The following is a 17,112-nucleotide window of genomic DNA, read 5'->3' on the forward strand; positions in this document are numbered from 1 at the left end:
TAAGAAGGGGTGAAAAAAACAATAAAGCTTCAATAACAAGCAAATGGAAGACCTATGAAGTACTCAGGTGCGGCTGTGTGCGTGCCCGGGAAGCTGTCTCAGCCCGGGCTGCCACACACAATGGAGTAAGTGGGGGGGAGGGCTTGGGCTGTAGCCCTTTGAGCTCAATGGGCGTTGCGCGCCTGGATGTAAGCACATTCAGAATCTGGACAATTGGGCCTGGAGACAGATACAGACAGAGACAGATAGGGACAGATACAGGCAGATAGGGACAGAGATAAACCGATAGAGACAGAGAGGTAGAGAGAGAAAGGAAGGTAGAGGGAGGGAGGTGGAGGGAGGGAGAGGGGGGTAGAGGGAGGGAGAGGGAGGTAAGGGAGGTAGAGAGAGAGGGAGGTGGAGTGAGAGGGGGTAGATGGAGAGGGAGGGACAGGGAGGTAGAGGGAGGTAGAGCGGGAGAGGGAGGCACAGGGAGGTAGAGAGGGAGAGGGAGGGACAGAGGGAGGGAGGGACAGAGAGGGAGGGACGGAGAGGGAGGGACAGAGGTAGAAGAAGGTCGAGGGAGAGGGAGGTAGAAGGAGGGAGGTAGAGGGAGAGACAGAGAGGTAGATGGAGGTAGAGGGAGGTAGAGAGAGGGAGCTAGAGGGAGGGACAGAGAGGGAGGTAGAAGGAGAGGGAGGTGAGGGAGGGAGAGGAAGGTAGAGGGGGAGGGGAGGGAGGTAAAGGGCAGTAGCGGGAGGGACAGAGAGGTAGAGGGAGGGAAATGGAGAGGGAGGTGGAGGAGGGAAAGGGAGAGGGAGGTAGAGGGAGGGAGAGGAAGGTAGAGGGTGAGGAAAGGAAGGTAGAGGGAGGGAGGTAGAGGAAGGGAGACGGCGGTAGAGGGAGGGACAGAGAGGTAGAGGGAGGAAGGGAGAGGGAGGTAGAGGGGGAGAGAGGTAGAGGGAGGGATAGAGCGGTAGAGGGAGGGAGAGGGAGAGAGAGGGAGGGACAGAGCGGGAGAGGGAGGGAAAGTGAGAGGGAGGGAGATAGAGGGAGGGAGAAGGAGATAGAGGGAGGGAGAGGTAGAGTATGTGCTACTTCTGTGGACATTGTGGACAATGTGCAGCCTTTAATTTTAAACGTTTGTGTGTTCTAGGAGCAAAGTTGAATGTTTTCAGTTAAGAAACGATGACTTCACCCATTCCTTTTCTACCCCCTCCATTTCAAGTCCCTCACAATCAAATTAAATCCAATGGCAATATAAGAGATGCCAGTGTCTAAGTTAATGCTGCGTGCTTGATCGACTGTCTCTCCAATATCTTGCCACTTTTTTTTTTTACATAAATGTCTTGCAGCGTTTAAAATAAACATTCTTCCAAAGCTATTGCAGCGTTTTTAAATAAAGTGGCTTGCATTTGCCTCTCCCCCTTTCTTTCCTCTATCTTCATCACTCCTTTCTCTCTTTCTCCTTTCCTTCTACTTGTTCACCCATCACTGACCTCACCACACTCCTCTCAATATTATTCTCTGTCAGTCTCCATGTCTCTCCTTCCATATTTCCTTTCTTTGGATTTCTCTCACTGGTCTGTCTTTTCCCCACCCACTTACTTATATCTCAATGTTTCCTTCTCTTTTTCTGTTGTGTCTCCCACTTTCTTCTCTTACTCTTCACCGTTGCTTCGTATCGCACCAGTCTCCTTTCTAATCTCTCTTCCTTATGCAACAAACTATTTATTACCCGGTTTCACCTCTGCATCCCCACACTCAATACCACCGGCCCTCAACCCCCAGCTGCACCTCGAGGGCACAAACAATTGGAAGGCCGCTGACAAGTCTCTGCTGCTGCCAGCAATTCTATACCATGAGCTCATTCCCCAGCCTTCTGTGTAACCCCACTAGTGCGCCCCCCCCCCCTGCCCAGATGCGCCAGGACCCCGGAAGCTGTGGTATCAAAAAAGAGAAAAGACATGCCATGCGCTATCATGCGAGAGGAGTGAGTGGGTCCCCGTGTTCTGGCGGGAACATCAGCCTATAATAACACCAGCCCTATGATGTTTACATTCATCCATACTGCATTTCTTATCCAACCGGCCCACTACCCTGAGCACTCCCTGCCCCGCATCTAGCTACGCATATTATGCCACTCCCCCACTCGACAACACCCTCACTGAGGTTTCGCCCTCTACACTCAGTTCACCTGCAGACCCGCCCCCCCCATCATCTAATCTCCTACTCACTGCACTCCCCACCCATCGCACCGTTTTACCTTTGAACTGTATCTGACTGATACACTGTGTTATCCTTGTATTCCCAGCCGGGCCCCACCATGATGGCTTCCCTCATTCCAAATTCACGTCGTATCCGAATCCCCACCCGCCACCCACTGAGACTCCACCACCCATGGACCACTCCTGCCTAGGCTCGCAGCCTTGGACGCAGACTCACCTCCTGACCTGAGGACTGGGGCTGGGCGAGCCTGGCCCTGGCCTGCAGGCTGCAGCTTCACTCTTCAGAGGTAGGCGCGAGCGGGCTGGGCACAGCAGCAGAGAAGGCAGCAGGGCAAGGCTAGCCAGGTAGGCCAGGGGCTAGTAATTTTAAAAATTATTATTATGGTCGGGACGGGATGGTCCTTCTCAGCGTAGTAGCGTCCGTGGCTGGGTCCTGGGATCGGATGTGCCACACCCAAGTCTCAAGCGCACGCCGCACTTTTAGAAATGCGCGCCCCGCAATGTGCACAATAACGTCAATCAGGGGCCAGAAAGGCAGTTCATTCATTGGTCACCAGCCCCGAGACCGCGCACTGCGTAGACGCGTCATGGAGACAACTGCGCGCCGCGTGCACCTGCCCACACCATTTATTTAATAAATTGTAAAAAGCAGCAGCAGAGCCTCACTGGGCCCGCGCCTGCACACCTATTCCTGAATGAAGAGGGTCAGAGCAGGGCAGAGGCCCGGCCGGGGCCCGCTCGTGCACACTGCGCTGCTGTAACTTGCGCACCAATTAATTATAATGAGAGAGAGGCTCAGGGGCCTGCTGAATGACAGCAGGGAGGGGTGGGCAGAGGGCTACCTGTGCACTGTTTAAAGTGCGCATGTCCCTTTGGCTGGCCGTTTTGCGATGGCCAGCCAGACATGCGCACTTTAAACCTCTCGACCTAGCTGTCTTATGCAGGCCTCCAGTGCCCTTGAGTGCACCGACAGAGGCCGCTCCCTCCAATCCTGGCGCTTCTCTCATGCTGGTTAACAGCAAGATTGAAGCGTCAGGATCGATTAAGGGAGTTGGCTGGGGACCTGGCATCACAGAGAAAAAGAGGACTGGAGCAAGGAGGACGTCTGCTGCACAGTAAGTAATTTTTTATTTATTTCATGCCCCCGCCCCCTCGCAGTAGTTGCCAGCTGCCACTGACACTTACTTTCGGAGTTAGTTTCAGTAAAACTAAAATAAATATGGAGCAGAGAAAAAAACATGGCACCTGCTCAGCATTCATTTATACCTTCAGTGCATCCACTGCACCGACTAAAATGCACACTTGAAATACTCTACCCAAAAAGGTCCCAAAGGCCACATTCATCCTCTTAATGGAATGCAAAATCCAGCAGCTATAAAAATACTCACCAGAAATACTTTAAACCACAGAATGACACAAACTCATATAACTAGTAGAAAATAACACATGTGAGAGCTGCTAACTAATTTCAATTGTCAACAGAAGTTGAACAATTTTATCATATAATCTGGAGTCTAGCTGACCCCAAACAATACTGAACACATTTAATTGTAGTCTGGTATGCGCCTAGGATTTGTGTAGTACACAAAAGCCATTCATATAGCCAATACTGCATTGTTGCTTTGCGCTGGAGCGACTACAACCTGAAATCTATATTTGTGGGCAGAGAGATGCATGGGTGTCATATTTGTGCTGTGTGAAGGCAAGACCAAAGTTTTGATCAGATGACTGTGGCTTTGACACAGTGTAAGCATGCTAATGTGGCAAAGTAGGAGTTAAAGTGGTAAGGGCACATGAGTGATTAGTTAGGTGTGTGGCTGGGACTGTCATATGAGCAAAAACGTGAATTAATGCATGATGGATAGAGATGACGTTCAACTGTGTTGCAGCATACTTATCCATCCAACTAACTAGGTCAATAAGCCAGTCCTTCATATACGTTCTAACTAGGATTGTGAACAATATCCCCCGTCAATATAGAAACTCAACCTAGTGTTCTATTTTTTAGGACATTAATAAAATCACCCTTTTCTCGTTGTCAATTTGAGTAAACTTTGACCACTTGATATACTCTGCTTAGACCTTCTGATACTCTACTGATGTTACTTGCTCGAAAATGTTTTATATAAACTGTGGTTTAATGTAAAGCACACCATTCACTACTCGATGCAGTAGCACTGCAGTAAAATGTAAAAAAAAATATACATTATGCTTTCCACGCATACCATGCGTAACCTGCTCCTGATTGATATTCCATGTGCACCCCAGTCAGGTTGGCAAGATTACTTTACTGATTCCAGGGAGTAAGAGAGAGTAACTCAGGGAATGACCGCCCATTTGTACAGCTTACTAGGAATTCTGAAGTGGTTAGTGCAGCACCGAGTGCTTGATGAACCAGCAGAAGGAATAGTAAATTTTTCAGGGCCGTCCAGAAGGTGAGATGGGCCTGTAGTTTTCTGATGCTAGTTATTGTCAGGATCAGAAAAGCAGCGCGCCGCCGTCCGTGTACTGGATACGCGGTAGGCGGACCGCGTCCGTGCAAAAGACTACAATTCCCGGCGGGCGTTGCGCGAGACGAACCACGTGACTCACATAACGCCCGTCGTGGACGTAAAGAGGGGAAAGGTCGACTCCTTCGGAGCCGATAATTCTCTTGGAGAAGACGCGCCCGAGAACGCACGCTATTTTGGAGGAGGGAGCTCGGTGGCAGAAGTATTCAGGAAGCTCAGACTGTACCCACCCCCGGAGTCATCCACGCGACCGAGGTAGGCGTGTTGTCACTAGTTCCTGCTACGACTCCTCCCAGAACAGAGTTCTGAGACCAAGAGGCTCGACGAACCGGAATGTTTGGGGTGTTTCCCTGAGCAACTTATTTTGGAAACGTTAGCGCCCCTCTGTTGGAGAGACAGGTGGGTCTCATGCAGAGGAGCGGTTTTACCTTGTGGTCACTCACTCATTAGGGAGTGGGTCTCAGCCCGGTCATTTCTCTCGTGGCGAGAGAGCCCCCAGACTCACAGCTATCTGTTGCAAGGTTCCTTATTGTTAATTCTCTGTCTTACGAGACAGTAAAGACCTACCATCACTTGGAGTGCGTATGTGAGTGTGGATTTCTGATGCGTGTTTCTTACATATACTGGCAGAAGCAAGACGCGCAAAAAGGCCCGTTCCCGCAGCCAGTCCTCATCATTGTTTCTTTTCTTATGTTTCGTTCATTAGATATAGGAGAGAGCCTCAACACGAAGGGGTGGTGCCATACCCGCTGGGCTTGGGAATAGTGGTTCAGACACAAGTGGGTACCTGCTAGATGAAAGTACAAAGACATGTTATGTTTCATGTGTTTTCCTTGCCTAAGTGTTGATCCATATGTGTGGTCTTTCTTTTCTTCTGTATTAGTTGCCTGAGACCTCTGGCCACTGCCTCTTGCTCTCCCCTATATGTTTAGACGTACCTTCTTTACTTTACAGGTGAGAGGGCGCGCCAGGGTAGATAATGCTGGTGTTCATGTCCAACGTGCATATCCGACTATATCGATAAGGGTCTCTTATGGTGTTTTGTTTTTTTTCTTTGCCTTGCAGATCTCCCTCCCTGCAGTCCCCACTCTTTCCTTCCCCCGCTCAATCACCTCAAAAGTCCGTGGTCACTCTTAAGCCGGGCTTGGGGTCATCCAAAGGTGGGCCCCTTTAGAGCATCAACACAGCCCCGGGGACATCGGAACGGAGGAACCTGACAGTTATAAGGATTCTGAAGGCCCAAGTGAGGGAAAGAGCAAGCTATACAGTCGAGCCAAAACACATCAAAGTATTGGCCAAAGAAAGAGTTGGACCCATCAGGTAATATCACAGTTACGTAATCAGAATGGAGACTTCCTCAAATACACTGACAGGGTGACAGTCTAGCACAAAAGGACAATTGCGTGAAACAGATTTCAGGCTCCTGGTAGGTTGGTGACACAACTGAGTAATATCAAAGCAGATCAATCAGAGAGGAGCTTGTAACCAAGTTAGGTACAGTCTATAAACATTCTGATGTATAAGGGCATCATCTCATTTAATGCCACAAGCCAGAATGAGCAGAATACAGTGTTAGGTACAGAGAGGTATGAAGTTCCTAACTGGTTCAGGGGAACAAGGGGGCTAGGTGGTCATTAGGCCTCACTGGTTACAGGGGGAACGGGGAATTCCTCCTGTTGGAATTCGGTCCCTCACACACCCGGCTGGGTGTCAAGCTTCATCATAGGGCATGCTCCTCGTCAGGTCGGCGCTGCGATTACAGAAGGGCTCCCTATGAGGGGCTTTGGCAGAGATCATTTATTCCAAAACGCTGTTTGGTGCAGTGGGGGTGAGGGGCCTAAGTTTGTAGATGAAAGGAGTGCAGGTGAATGAATCAAGGGCAGTTAAAACAGAAATTGGAAGTACCAGAGAGAACAATTTTTACCAAAAGGGCTTCCAACCTGATTCAAAACGAGGTGGCGCACTTCTGAAGTGATGTTTCAGTTTTGGCACTCTGTCAAGTGTTCAACATCTTTTTCGCCTAATAGTTGTTTAGATCTAGCGCAGATTCATCAGGACCAGAATAAACAAATCAAAGTTATCCACACGACAGGTGGCTGTCTGGTGATGTATCCCTGACAAATCAACCTAAAAACCTATAGAGTGGTACCTGTAATTGGATGACCAACCCCAATCGGGTCGGTAATTTACAGCATCGACGCCCGGCAGGACTGACACTTGGAAGTACCTAGTGTCATTTGCTCGGTGGCAAAAAAGTCGGCAGACCTACCCACTCGCTATTCGGCCACCGAATAAGGCAAAAACTCAGATTTTAATAAATAGATTTACCACTGCCTCTGACAGTAGGATTGTGGAGGAAGCAACTTACCTAGGCATACACATCAGGGCAAAACTGGAAGATATTGTGGATATAAACCTGGCTCCTATAATGGGGAAAATTAAGAACAATATGCGGCGATGGGACAATTTAAATTTGTCAATAATTGGTAGATGCAATTTAATTAAAATTATGATGTTCCCAAAATTACTTTATATATTTCGTACAATTCCTTTGGACGTACATAATGATTGGTTCAGGCAAAATGAGAGAGAGGTGGCTAGATTAATCTGGTCACATAGCAGGACTAGAAGGTCCAATCCATTTTTGTCCCTTCCTAGGAATACAGGTGGACTCGGGCTACCTAATTTTAAACTATATTACCTCGCTGCATCTCTACAATATTATTGGCCTCTCTTTGGAATCAGGGCAAGGGAAGAAAATGATCCCAGTTTTGTCCTATCAATTTTTGAGATTCTGATTGGATCACTGGCCAGCGGCTGCCTTCTAAAAATTTACAAACCAAGTTATTTTTAAAAAAAACACGGTTTAAGAACCTAATTGCTACATTCTGTAATTGGGCAGGTGTGCGGAAACTCTGATTGAAGTACTAACAAGGGCATCTGGATCTTCGATTACACAATTGTATAGCTGCCTGTTGTAAGGGATCACGGACGATCTGGACAAGCATGGGCTGAAATTGCAGGGTAGGCTAGGAGTCCCGGACTCCCGCTTTTTGGAATCAAAAAGGATGGGCTATGATGAGGCGCAGACCCAGTGGGTGACTCTGGGTAACATGGTTGCTAAGAGGGACATCGCGCGCTTGTGGGGTTCCGCGGGGCCCCCCACGTTAACCGCGTGGAAAGAAAATATGGACTGGAGTATGCTCAGGGAGAAGACAGTCTATTGCGCTAGAGGCCGCCCTCGGAAGTGGCATGCCATCTGGGGGCGGTGGAATCAATACAGGGGGGGAATATGTCTTGCCCCTGATCTGGATCCTCCCGAGGAACAGCTTTCTTCTTGATCTTCTTTCCAGCTTAGTATGCAGATGTGATGGTTAATTGACATCTTGGGCCTCTGCTTTCCCCCCCGTTTTCCTCTTTTCACAGTACTGTAACTGTTAGACGATTGGGGTCCGGCTCCCCCCCTGAGGGGCTAACACCGTGGGTATTCAGTGTTGTTGCCTTGCTGGGGTTTGTTGTGTGTTTGTAATTATTTAAAAATGGAACCTTTTCACTGCTCCTTCAATGCACTGTGGACGCTTCTTTGTCCTCTCCTACCGAAGCTGCCGAACCTCCGGGTTGTCGGCTGAATAGCTGTGTCCAGATTCTTGAAGAAATAAAGGTTTTATAAAAACAAAAAAACAAAAAAAACAAAAAAAAGGATGGGCTACTCCATACTATGCTCTGCCAATTTGTGGGCACAACATTTTAAAACCCCTTTTAATCTGTATAGAACGCCCGCAAAAATTGCAAAATGGGGAGGAGTGGAAGGGACTCAGTGTTTTAGGTGTAAGACATATGGTGTGGACCTGGTTCATATCTTCTCTACATGCCCTACTATAGAATCGATTGGCCGAGAAATATCTGGGTTTTTGCGGCATGTACTGAAAGAGGATGTCCTGCTCTCTCCTCAGCCCATGTTATTAGGCGTAACTGAACAAGATGGGAAAACTGGAGAAGAGCTTATATTTATAGCAATGGCAGTTCTCAGACTCTGTGTTGCCTCAGCCTGGCTAGATCCTTCTCCCCCGACCTTTCAGCAGTGGAAACGCCGATTTCTGCACATATTCAATTTGGAAAAAACACTATATGATCGGAGAGGCAAAAGGAAAGAATTAACGGGAATAGGATGTGGGGGCCTTTAATCCCGTGGACTACTCTACGTGCCCAGGTTGAACGAATCTGAAGGCTGTGACTTATTATGCTCTTGGTATATATAATGAAGTGCGGTGATGAATTCTAGGATATATTTTTCTGTACTTATCCCCAGTTTGGCTTGTCACCTTTTTTACCCCAGGTATATAGGGATCTATCATTATTGCAACTTAAATGATTGTAGACCCCTGCTCTCGATCTGGTCAACCCTACCTTATTTTAATGTGGGTACGCCCGTTTTAATTGATTAATGAATCTCATTAGTTTTATATTATGGATTAATTTAAAGGAAATTGTGCTTTCTCAAAATGTACTTGTGTATTCTGATATGCTGAATTTGCACTTTTCTTTTCTGAATTATATAAAAATAAAAATTAATTATTGAACATGAAAACCTTTTGCCCTTGACCCCAAACAATATTTCCTGGTAATCGGGTTATAGGAATTCCACATCCCTGATTAAAGCTGGCATTTTTTATTTAAAAGATATTTATCATAACAGTGCCTTTTTAACATTTGATGAATTACAGCAAAGATTTAGGTTGCAACCCTCAGATATTTTCAAATATGAACTCCTAGGCAATTCAATACTTGATTCATTTTCAAATAATGTTCCTTTTAATGATACCCCTGATTTAGAACGGTGCATTCAAATAATTGCTTCATCATTCCATGCTGTATAATTGTTCTATAAAAAATTTATAAAGGGGACAATATCAACATTCTCTCTTCTTTCTGGAATAAGGAACTAGATTTCAATCACAATACTTTATTCGGGTTAGGAAAAATACCATATAAGTACAAATAGTCTAAGATTCTACATGATACATATTCAATACATGAATAATTAAGAACCCCTTGCCCTCAGCAGGTTCCTTCATGAAGCCATAGAAAGAGTGACATCACGGGCGACCTATGTTCACCCAATGCCCCTTATTGCTCTGAGCCGGACCGCTGCCCTTAAAAAATTTACAGTACAAAACAGAGTCAAAGCATCTGAGGACAATTTTAAAAATAACAGGGCCACCCTTGCATGTTTGAATCCAGCTTTCTTTAAAATGCTCTTTAAAAAGAGGCTCCTAGGTTGTGAATAAAATGGACATAGTACAACAAAGTGAAGGGTATCCTGTGGAGACCGTTGGTCGCAGCCACACTGACCCTTCATCTCTATAGACGATGTGTATCCTGCCGGGTCAGCTAGTATGTGGTGCAGAAGATTTAGCCTGAGCCGTGTCATTAAAAATCTATCATGGGCATTATGAAAGTAAGACAAATAAGGTTCAATACCCACAGATGTTTTAGTTAGAAGGTGTTCTCTCACTGACGATTTAATCAGCTCCCTGTCTTCCCTGAGTATTTTAACATGCTTAAAAAACCGGTCCTTGACCAGGACCTTGTCCTGCACAGATATTTTAGAGGGGTTTGTAAAAAGGTCTGCACATCCTATTCCCTCGAGGGTCCCCTTCACATACTTTAACCATGGGATATTAAGCCCCCGGTCACGGGCGAGACAGTCTGCTATGACCTGCCTACTAAATGTGGCATCCGTATTTGCCCAATTGTTTGCCCAGCAGACTTGGGGTTTGACTCCCAACCTGTTCCTAATGTAACAAACACCAAGTTCTTCATGGACAATATGGGATGGCGTACTCTGAGGCACTTTAAGCAAGCACCGAAGATACTTATTTTCCTCTATTTGTAAAGGAATTAGATTTATCATTACCTTAAAATGTATGGAGAAAAATCTGGTTAAATAATATGTCTGGATGGCTACCTGTTTCTCTATACCAAACTAATTCCTTTATTTTATTCAATTGTTTATGGACTCCTTTGATGTTATTTAATGCAAAACCTTTAAATTCTCCTAATTGTTGGAATTGTTCTCTCAAAAAAGGCTCCTTAAGAAATAGGCTTCATGAATGTAATATTAGTAATTTTTTGAAAGAGGTTTGGAAAGTCATTACAAAAATTTTGAACACTTCAGATAATCGGTCATAATTTATTGATTTGCAAATCGATTTCACTTATCTCCAAAATGTCTGTTATCAATAGCAAACTTCTAGAATTCTTAATTTTGGCAGCTTTAAAATCAATTACTACCAACTGGAAAATGCCTCATTATTATCAGTTCATGCATGGTGGTCCTGGATATTTTTTACCAGAAGAGGTGCAAATTTGACTCTGATTCCGACTCTTTCAGGTGTCATTCACAATGCTCCCAATTATCATTTATTTAAGAAACTAACTGATAATTATATTGCGTTACATCTCTAAATATGTATTACTGATAAGCAGCTAATTGTTTCACATATAGGTATATTGTTTACATTTAGCAGCTGTATTAAGACTTATTTAGAATGATAACAATTTCTCCTCCCTTTTTTATTTCCTTTTTATTTTTATTACATTATTAATATTGATAATTTGTATGCACATTAATGGCTTCTATTTTGATGGTATCCTATAGTTTATTGTTGAAAAGTTCTGTTATATTATCGATGTAAAACTCTTTTGTACCTCTTTCGGTGTTCTTTTATGTATGGTCTTCTCATATTTCTCTAAAATAAAATTTAATAAAATATTTCGAATACAAAAAAAGGAACCTTGATAGGACATTCAGGACCGGCTTTAGAGGAGTGTGACTAGTGCGGCCGCAGTGGGTGCTGACCTAGGGAGGGGGCGCTGTGCTTGACAATAACGTACGATTACAAACCACCCTCTGCGGAGTTCCTTGTGCATCCCACTTTCAAGCAGTAATAAAAATGTTAAGATAATTCTTGTGATTAATGTTTCTTTTAGAGAGAGCGAGTTTTGTCTATTGGCATAAAGTAGTGCAGAGGGTTAATATGCCTGCTGCAGAGAACACATACCGTGCAGATCACAAATCTGTATTTTATGTGGAGCTGAGTGGATTATTGCTTTTGTCACAGAGATACTTGAGTAACTGCAGTACATATGATGTTGTCTTAATATAGAACAGTGACTGTTACAAACTGTCATCAAAGAGCTGCATGCAAACTGCATAAAATAGTTAGGACGTTATGTTTTTTTTAATCAGTCTTTCGTTAGCTATTCCTAATGTTGCTAAAAAATGAACATTTGGGTATATATACATTTTTATTAGTAAAGCCAGGCTTTACCAGTGCTTTAAATTGTATGAAATACATTTGAGAGAGGGGCTATGGCATATGGAGCACTTTTGCCCAGTGGCAGTTGGGGAATCTGAGAAGGAGGTCTGGGAGAAGGGGGGGCATAACAGATTGTCGCACCAGGCACCACCAGCGCTAATGTCGGCCCTGAGAACATTACATAAGTGGATATAATGTTCTTTCAACTAAGTTTCTATAGCCTAACTCGAATACTGCAGGACACAAATCTGAAAAATATAACTAGTAACCAGATTGGGAATTTGCTTATACAGGAGGGAAAATAAACATTGAAGGTATGGTAGTGTGGCGTGCCTTGTAAAAGTTACGAGGTTAATTGGCACATCTTGCCAAATATGCCTCGCTAGCTAAAATGACGGAAAAATTAAAGGTAAGCTAACTGAATAAAATAGAATACTGAATAGTCAACAGATCTTGACATGCTGTTCTATATTGTAAAATGAGCTCTATGTATTCCAAGGACATGTGCAGAAGGTTAGGAAATCCACTGCAAATGAAGACTATCCTAATTTAAAGGGAAACTATGCGTTCTCAAAAAAACAAGCACTGGCAATGCCAATAGGTTTCGTTTTAAAGGAGTGTTGTATGGTAATGCGAAGCATTACAAGTAAATAGCATGGGAATGAATATGTATTTATGGCAGAAAAGAACTGTACAATAATATTGGTGTAGGTGAAAAGGTCAAGTGATAGTTGAACTCTCAAGCCAGAACTAAAAATGTTGATTCTTAAAGGTTTACTCTATAAAAAATCGTGATTTTTTTAAAGACAAGGAGGCTAGCATTATGCATAAAACATTTATCCACCCACTTCTGAGCAACATCTTAAAGAGTTTCAAAAGTAGAACACAACTACTTCACATAGTGAAACAGAACTCTCAAGTCCATATAAAAGCCCATGACTCCTATGATCGTCCTCTTTTGTTTATCTTCTCCAAAATACCCTCTTCTTTCTTACTCTTCAAATAGTAACTGTTCACTTATCTGAAAAAATATATGCAAATATAAGTATATACGTAATTCAATTGTTTTTAGATTTTTTTAAACATCAGTTCTTATCAATACCAAAAAGATTATTCAATACAAAGAAATGATTTAATGCAACATTAATATGAATACATATATCAATCCCACTTCCTCCATATTACCAGGGAGGGTGTAGTGGGATAATGTTAGCCTCCTTGTCTTTAATAAAATCACCATTCTTTATACAGTAAACCTTGAAGAATCTACATTTTACGGCAAGACAGGAGGCCAGCATTATGCATGTTCAAAATTTTTCGAAGCAGCGTGACACATGGTCTATAAGTTTAAAATAGAATTTCCCAAACGTATCCTCAATGGACCAGTCTGCTGTCCTCATAATTTCATCTAATCTTCCCTTGGATTGAAAAGTTTTACTTGCCATGGCATGCTTTACTGAGTCAGCTGCAAACTTAGACACATCAATACCCGCCTCTTTCAAAGCGGATCTCACCCATCTTGTGATTGTTGCATTTGCAACCGCACGGAAAGGTTTAACATATGAAATCAACAGTTGCTCCACATCTGCACTTCTTTTCTCCAGCAATCAATATTCGGATTCCCTAATGCATTTAACAACACATAATTTATGTAAAGTATCTAAAATAGGATAGAATATAGATGTAGACATAGTTTTTGTTCTTTTAAAAAGTTTAAACAAGACCCCTGTTGGTTAATAAAATATGTTCATCATTTCCAAGGCCCCCACATCTGATACTCTTCTTAAGGATATTAAACACAATAAAGTCGCTAGTTTCCAGGATAACTCTCTCGTTCCTAGATACTAATTACTGGGCCAATTCTGAAACAATTTCAGTACTAATTCTACACCCCAGAGCGACTGATACTTCGGTTTGGGACTGCTTCTCAATCTAATCCCTTTCATCACTTTGTAAATTAGAGGACTCCTTCCCACTGAAATACAGTGAATCAAAGAATGCCCTGCCGCTACCGCAGAACGATACCAATAAACTGTTCTGTAAGCCAATTAGCAACTTCTACTCATCAGCCTCCATGGGATACTGATCCCTTGCGATGCACCAACGTAACAAACTCCCCATGCGCTTTTGTATCTCTTTTCCTAGTTCATGGTCCCCACGACTCATTGACTAATCTAATCCTACAGCTGACTCTAAAAGTTTCATGAAACTTCCTGATCCCCTGAAACTTTCCAAACTAGAAGGTTGAGCAAACCGAATAGAATTAGCAGATGCTCTTTCCAATCATTTTAAGAAACCCATTTTGGACTTTATTAAAAAAGGGGGTCACTATAGCTAATTCCAATGCGGTTGGGAACCATGCCCGAGTCCTCCAAAAGGGTGTCACTAAGACAATCCGACACGTCTGTCTCCTGCACTGTAACAGGACTCTGTATCATTGAGACATGGGAAAATGCATAAGCTTTCATCCCTGACCAGTCCAGCATGAATGCATCTACTGCCATCGAACACGGTTCCGGGCTCAAACTGACATAACTTGGTAATTAGAAGGTCATCCTGGATGCGAAAAGATCCACATCCAGAGGACCCAGCGAATTCTGTATGGTTTTTAAATAACCAACCTCTAGTTTCCAATCGCTGTAATCTATCAGGTTCCTTGAACTCCAATCTGTCACTATATTGTGCATGCCAGGAAAATATTCCGCTCTTAATCCAATCTTGTGCTCCAAACAGAAATCCCACATTTTGAGTTGCTAAGTCTGCTAATCTCTTTGATCTGCTCCCCCCTAACTTATTGACATATGTCACTTCTGTCATATTTTCAATAAAACGGATCTGCCTTGTGACATTTTGAAGCGGTGAAGGCCAAATAAACCTGCCCAAAACGCTAGACAATTGATATGTTCCATACTTTCTAACATATCCCAAATGCCACCTGTCTCCTGATCTGAGCAAGTTGCCCCCCCATCCTGACATACTGGTATCTATCTCAAGAACAAAATCTGGTCTTGTTCCAAATATTGCATGTCCATTCCATGCTTCCAAATTTTCCATCCACTATCCTAATTCTTCCTTTGTTTCTCTATTTCATGTTACTCTGTCCCCATACCATAGACTTTTTGCCAAGGCTGCTGTCCTTAACCTCTGCAGAGCCCTGTAATGTAAGGGCCCAGAGAACAGCAGAGGTCAACTGAAGGAGGGGGGGGATGGGGGGGGGGGAACACTCACCCCGAAGTGCGCCAGGACAGTCCAGCTCCAGTCCCCGGCAGCTCAGTCCAATTGCAGCCTTTCAGGTCCGGGCCCCTGCAGCCGGTATGCGCGCTTCAGAACCATGGCACCATGTCCCTCCGATGGGGCAGCAGCAACTCAGCAGTCGACAGGGTCGCCCCCGCGCCTATGCACGGCTATGGTCGCAGAAGGCTGCCTCTTCGCCTCCACGATCGCTCAGCCTCTGGTCCCAGCACACGGGACGCTCAGCCAATCCTCCTCAGCAAGGCCTACCCAAGGCCCGTCGAAACTCTCCGTGCAGCCCCGAGGGGGGTGGGAAGTAAGACGCACAACAGCGCCGCCACACACCACAGCAGTGACAATCCTGGTTGGCGTGTAGGCGGTTCCTTTACTTTCCAGCTGCGACAAATCCCTTGGCCTCGCTTTGGGTGTAAGCAGGCCCCCGCGACCATCTTAGTTGTTTTTACGTTTCCCGGGCTGATGGTCAGTGCTTCAGATTTGCTGAGCAGTGCTTGCAATAATGCCGTAGTCCGGGCTGGTGATCGGGTCCGGACCTCAAGATTTTGGCCGGATTATGCGGCGGGCCGCCCGGGAGCTGAGAAGCTCACGTCCTGTCAGCCATGTTGGTAGGCCACACCCCCAATAAGTACAAGGTTAACCGTAAATAAGACTAAATGCCCCAAACCCATACATTGTGTTCATCAATAAAGCTATACTAAATTATTAAATACCGCCTGTTTTTATATTGAAGTGTAGAATCAGATATAAGCACTGAATATTAAAGAAAAGAAGGAACAGCATGAGTAATACTTATTTGCTCATAAGCAGCAAACAAAAGAGGAAGATCATAGGAGTCATGGGCTTTTATATGGACTCGAGAGTTCGGTTTCACCTTGTGATGTAGTTGTATTCTACTTTTGGAACTTTTAAAGATGCAGTTCATAAGTGTGTGAATAGTTGTATGCATAATGCTAGCCTCCTGGCTTGCCATAAAATCCATGTAGATTAATTACTGTATTCCTCCCAACTGTGCTGCTGTCGGAGAAAAACAAACACCATAAAGTATGTAGTTATCTACGGCACGTTTACAGCATTACTATGTCATATGTGTGTTCCTGAAAGTTCAAGCTAAGCTAGCTGGATAAATAAATAAAATTATCACAGCTGGTGGTGGGCAAACACGTTTTTGTGGGAGCACATAATTTTTGCCCTATCAAAATATGTACTCCTGGCTCCCAACATGTGGGCGGAGCCAAAGCATCTCTCTAGTATTGCTCACATAACTGACTGGTGACAGCTGTGCTGTCAAAGTCAGACCATAGACCATAAAAATGGATTATTATATCAACATAATCATGGTTTTGAGATGCTGTGTGGGACAAAATTACACCAGGGTAACTGTTTTTAGGGCAATTGGTTTGCAACCAAGCGACTGACACCAGAGTGGTCAATTTTACACCAGAAGGTTACACATTTTAGATATACGTTTGTTGTATGTACCTACTGGTTAATGTGTGAGTTGAACATCCACATAATGGCGAAATAAAGCCGAAATCAGAGAAACAAAAGCCCCTGTTGAGTCCTGTTCTTTTCACATTTGAAGAGAGTTAGGATAGGAAAAGGAAATTGATCCAAAGAATTAGGAGAAACAAACTGACAGCCAATGAGATTACTATACAAGACTGGGCCGTACAAGAGGTCCATGCTGATGAGTAATATATTATGTGGGAGTGGAAAAGACTGTCACAGATATACAAAATTCAGACCAGACAATGGACAGCAAAGATCATGGACACAAAAGATCAAAGTACATCCCCAGAAACCCAGAGGGATCCAGAGAGTTTC

The 17,112-nt window shown here is 44.2% G+C and overlaps 1 protein-coding gene across 2 annotated transcripts in view; it reads right to left on the minus strand.

The window, feature by feature from the left end:
- Positions 1 to 17,112, minus strand: part of DGKQ (diacylglycerol kinase theta) — a 1,093,519-nt gene that overhangs the window by 1,036,971 nt on the left and 39,436 nt on the right. The window contains exon 1 of one of the 2 annotated variants that reach the window (XM_085636613.1): positions 2,425 to 2,538. The exons of the other annotated variant lie outside the window; for it this stretch is intronic. The gene's annotated coding sequence lies outside the window, so the exon portion shown is untranslated. Of the gene's footprint in view, positions 1 to 2,424; positions 2,539 to 17,112 lie in introns of those variants that run through there. 2 annotated transcript variants of the gene reach the window in all.

Source organism: Triturus cristatus, chromosome 2_1, assembly GCF_964204655.1.
Source record: "Triturus cristatus chromosome 2_1, aTriCri1.1, whole genome shotgun sequence".
NCBI lineage: Eukaryota > Metazoa > Chordata > Amphibia > Caudata > Salamandridae > Triturus > Triturus cristatus.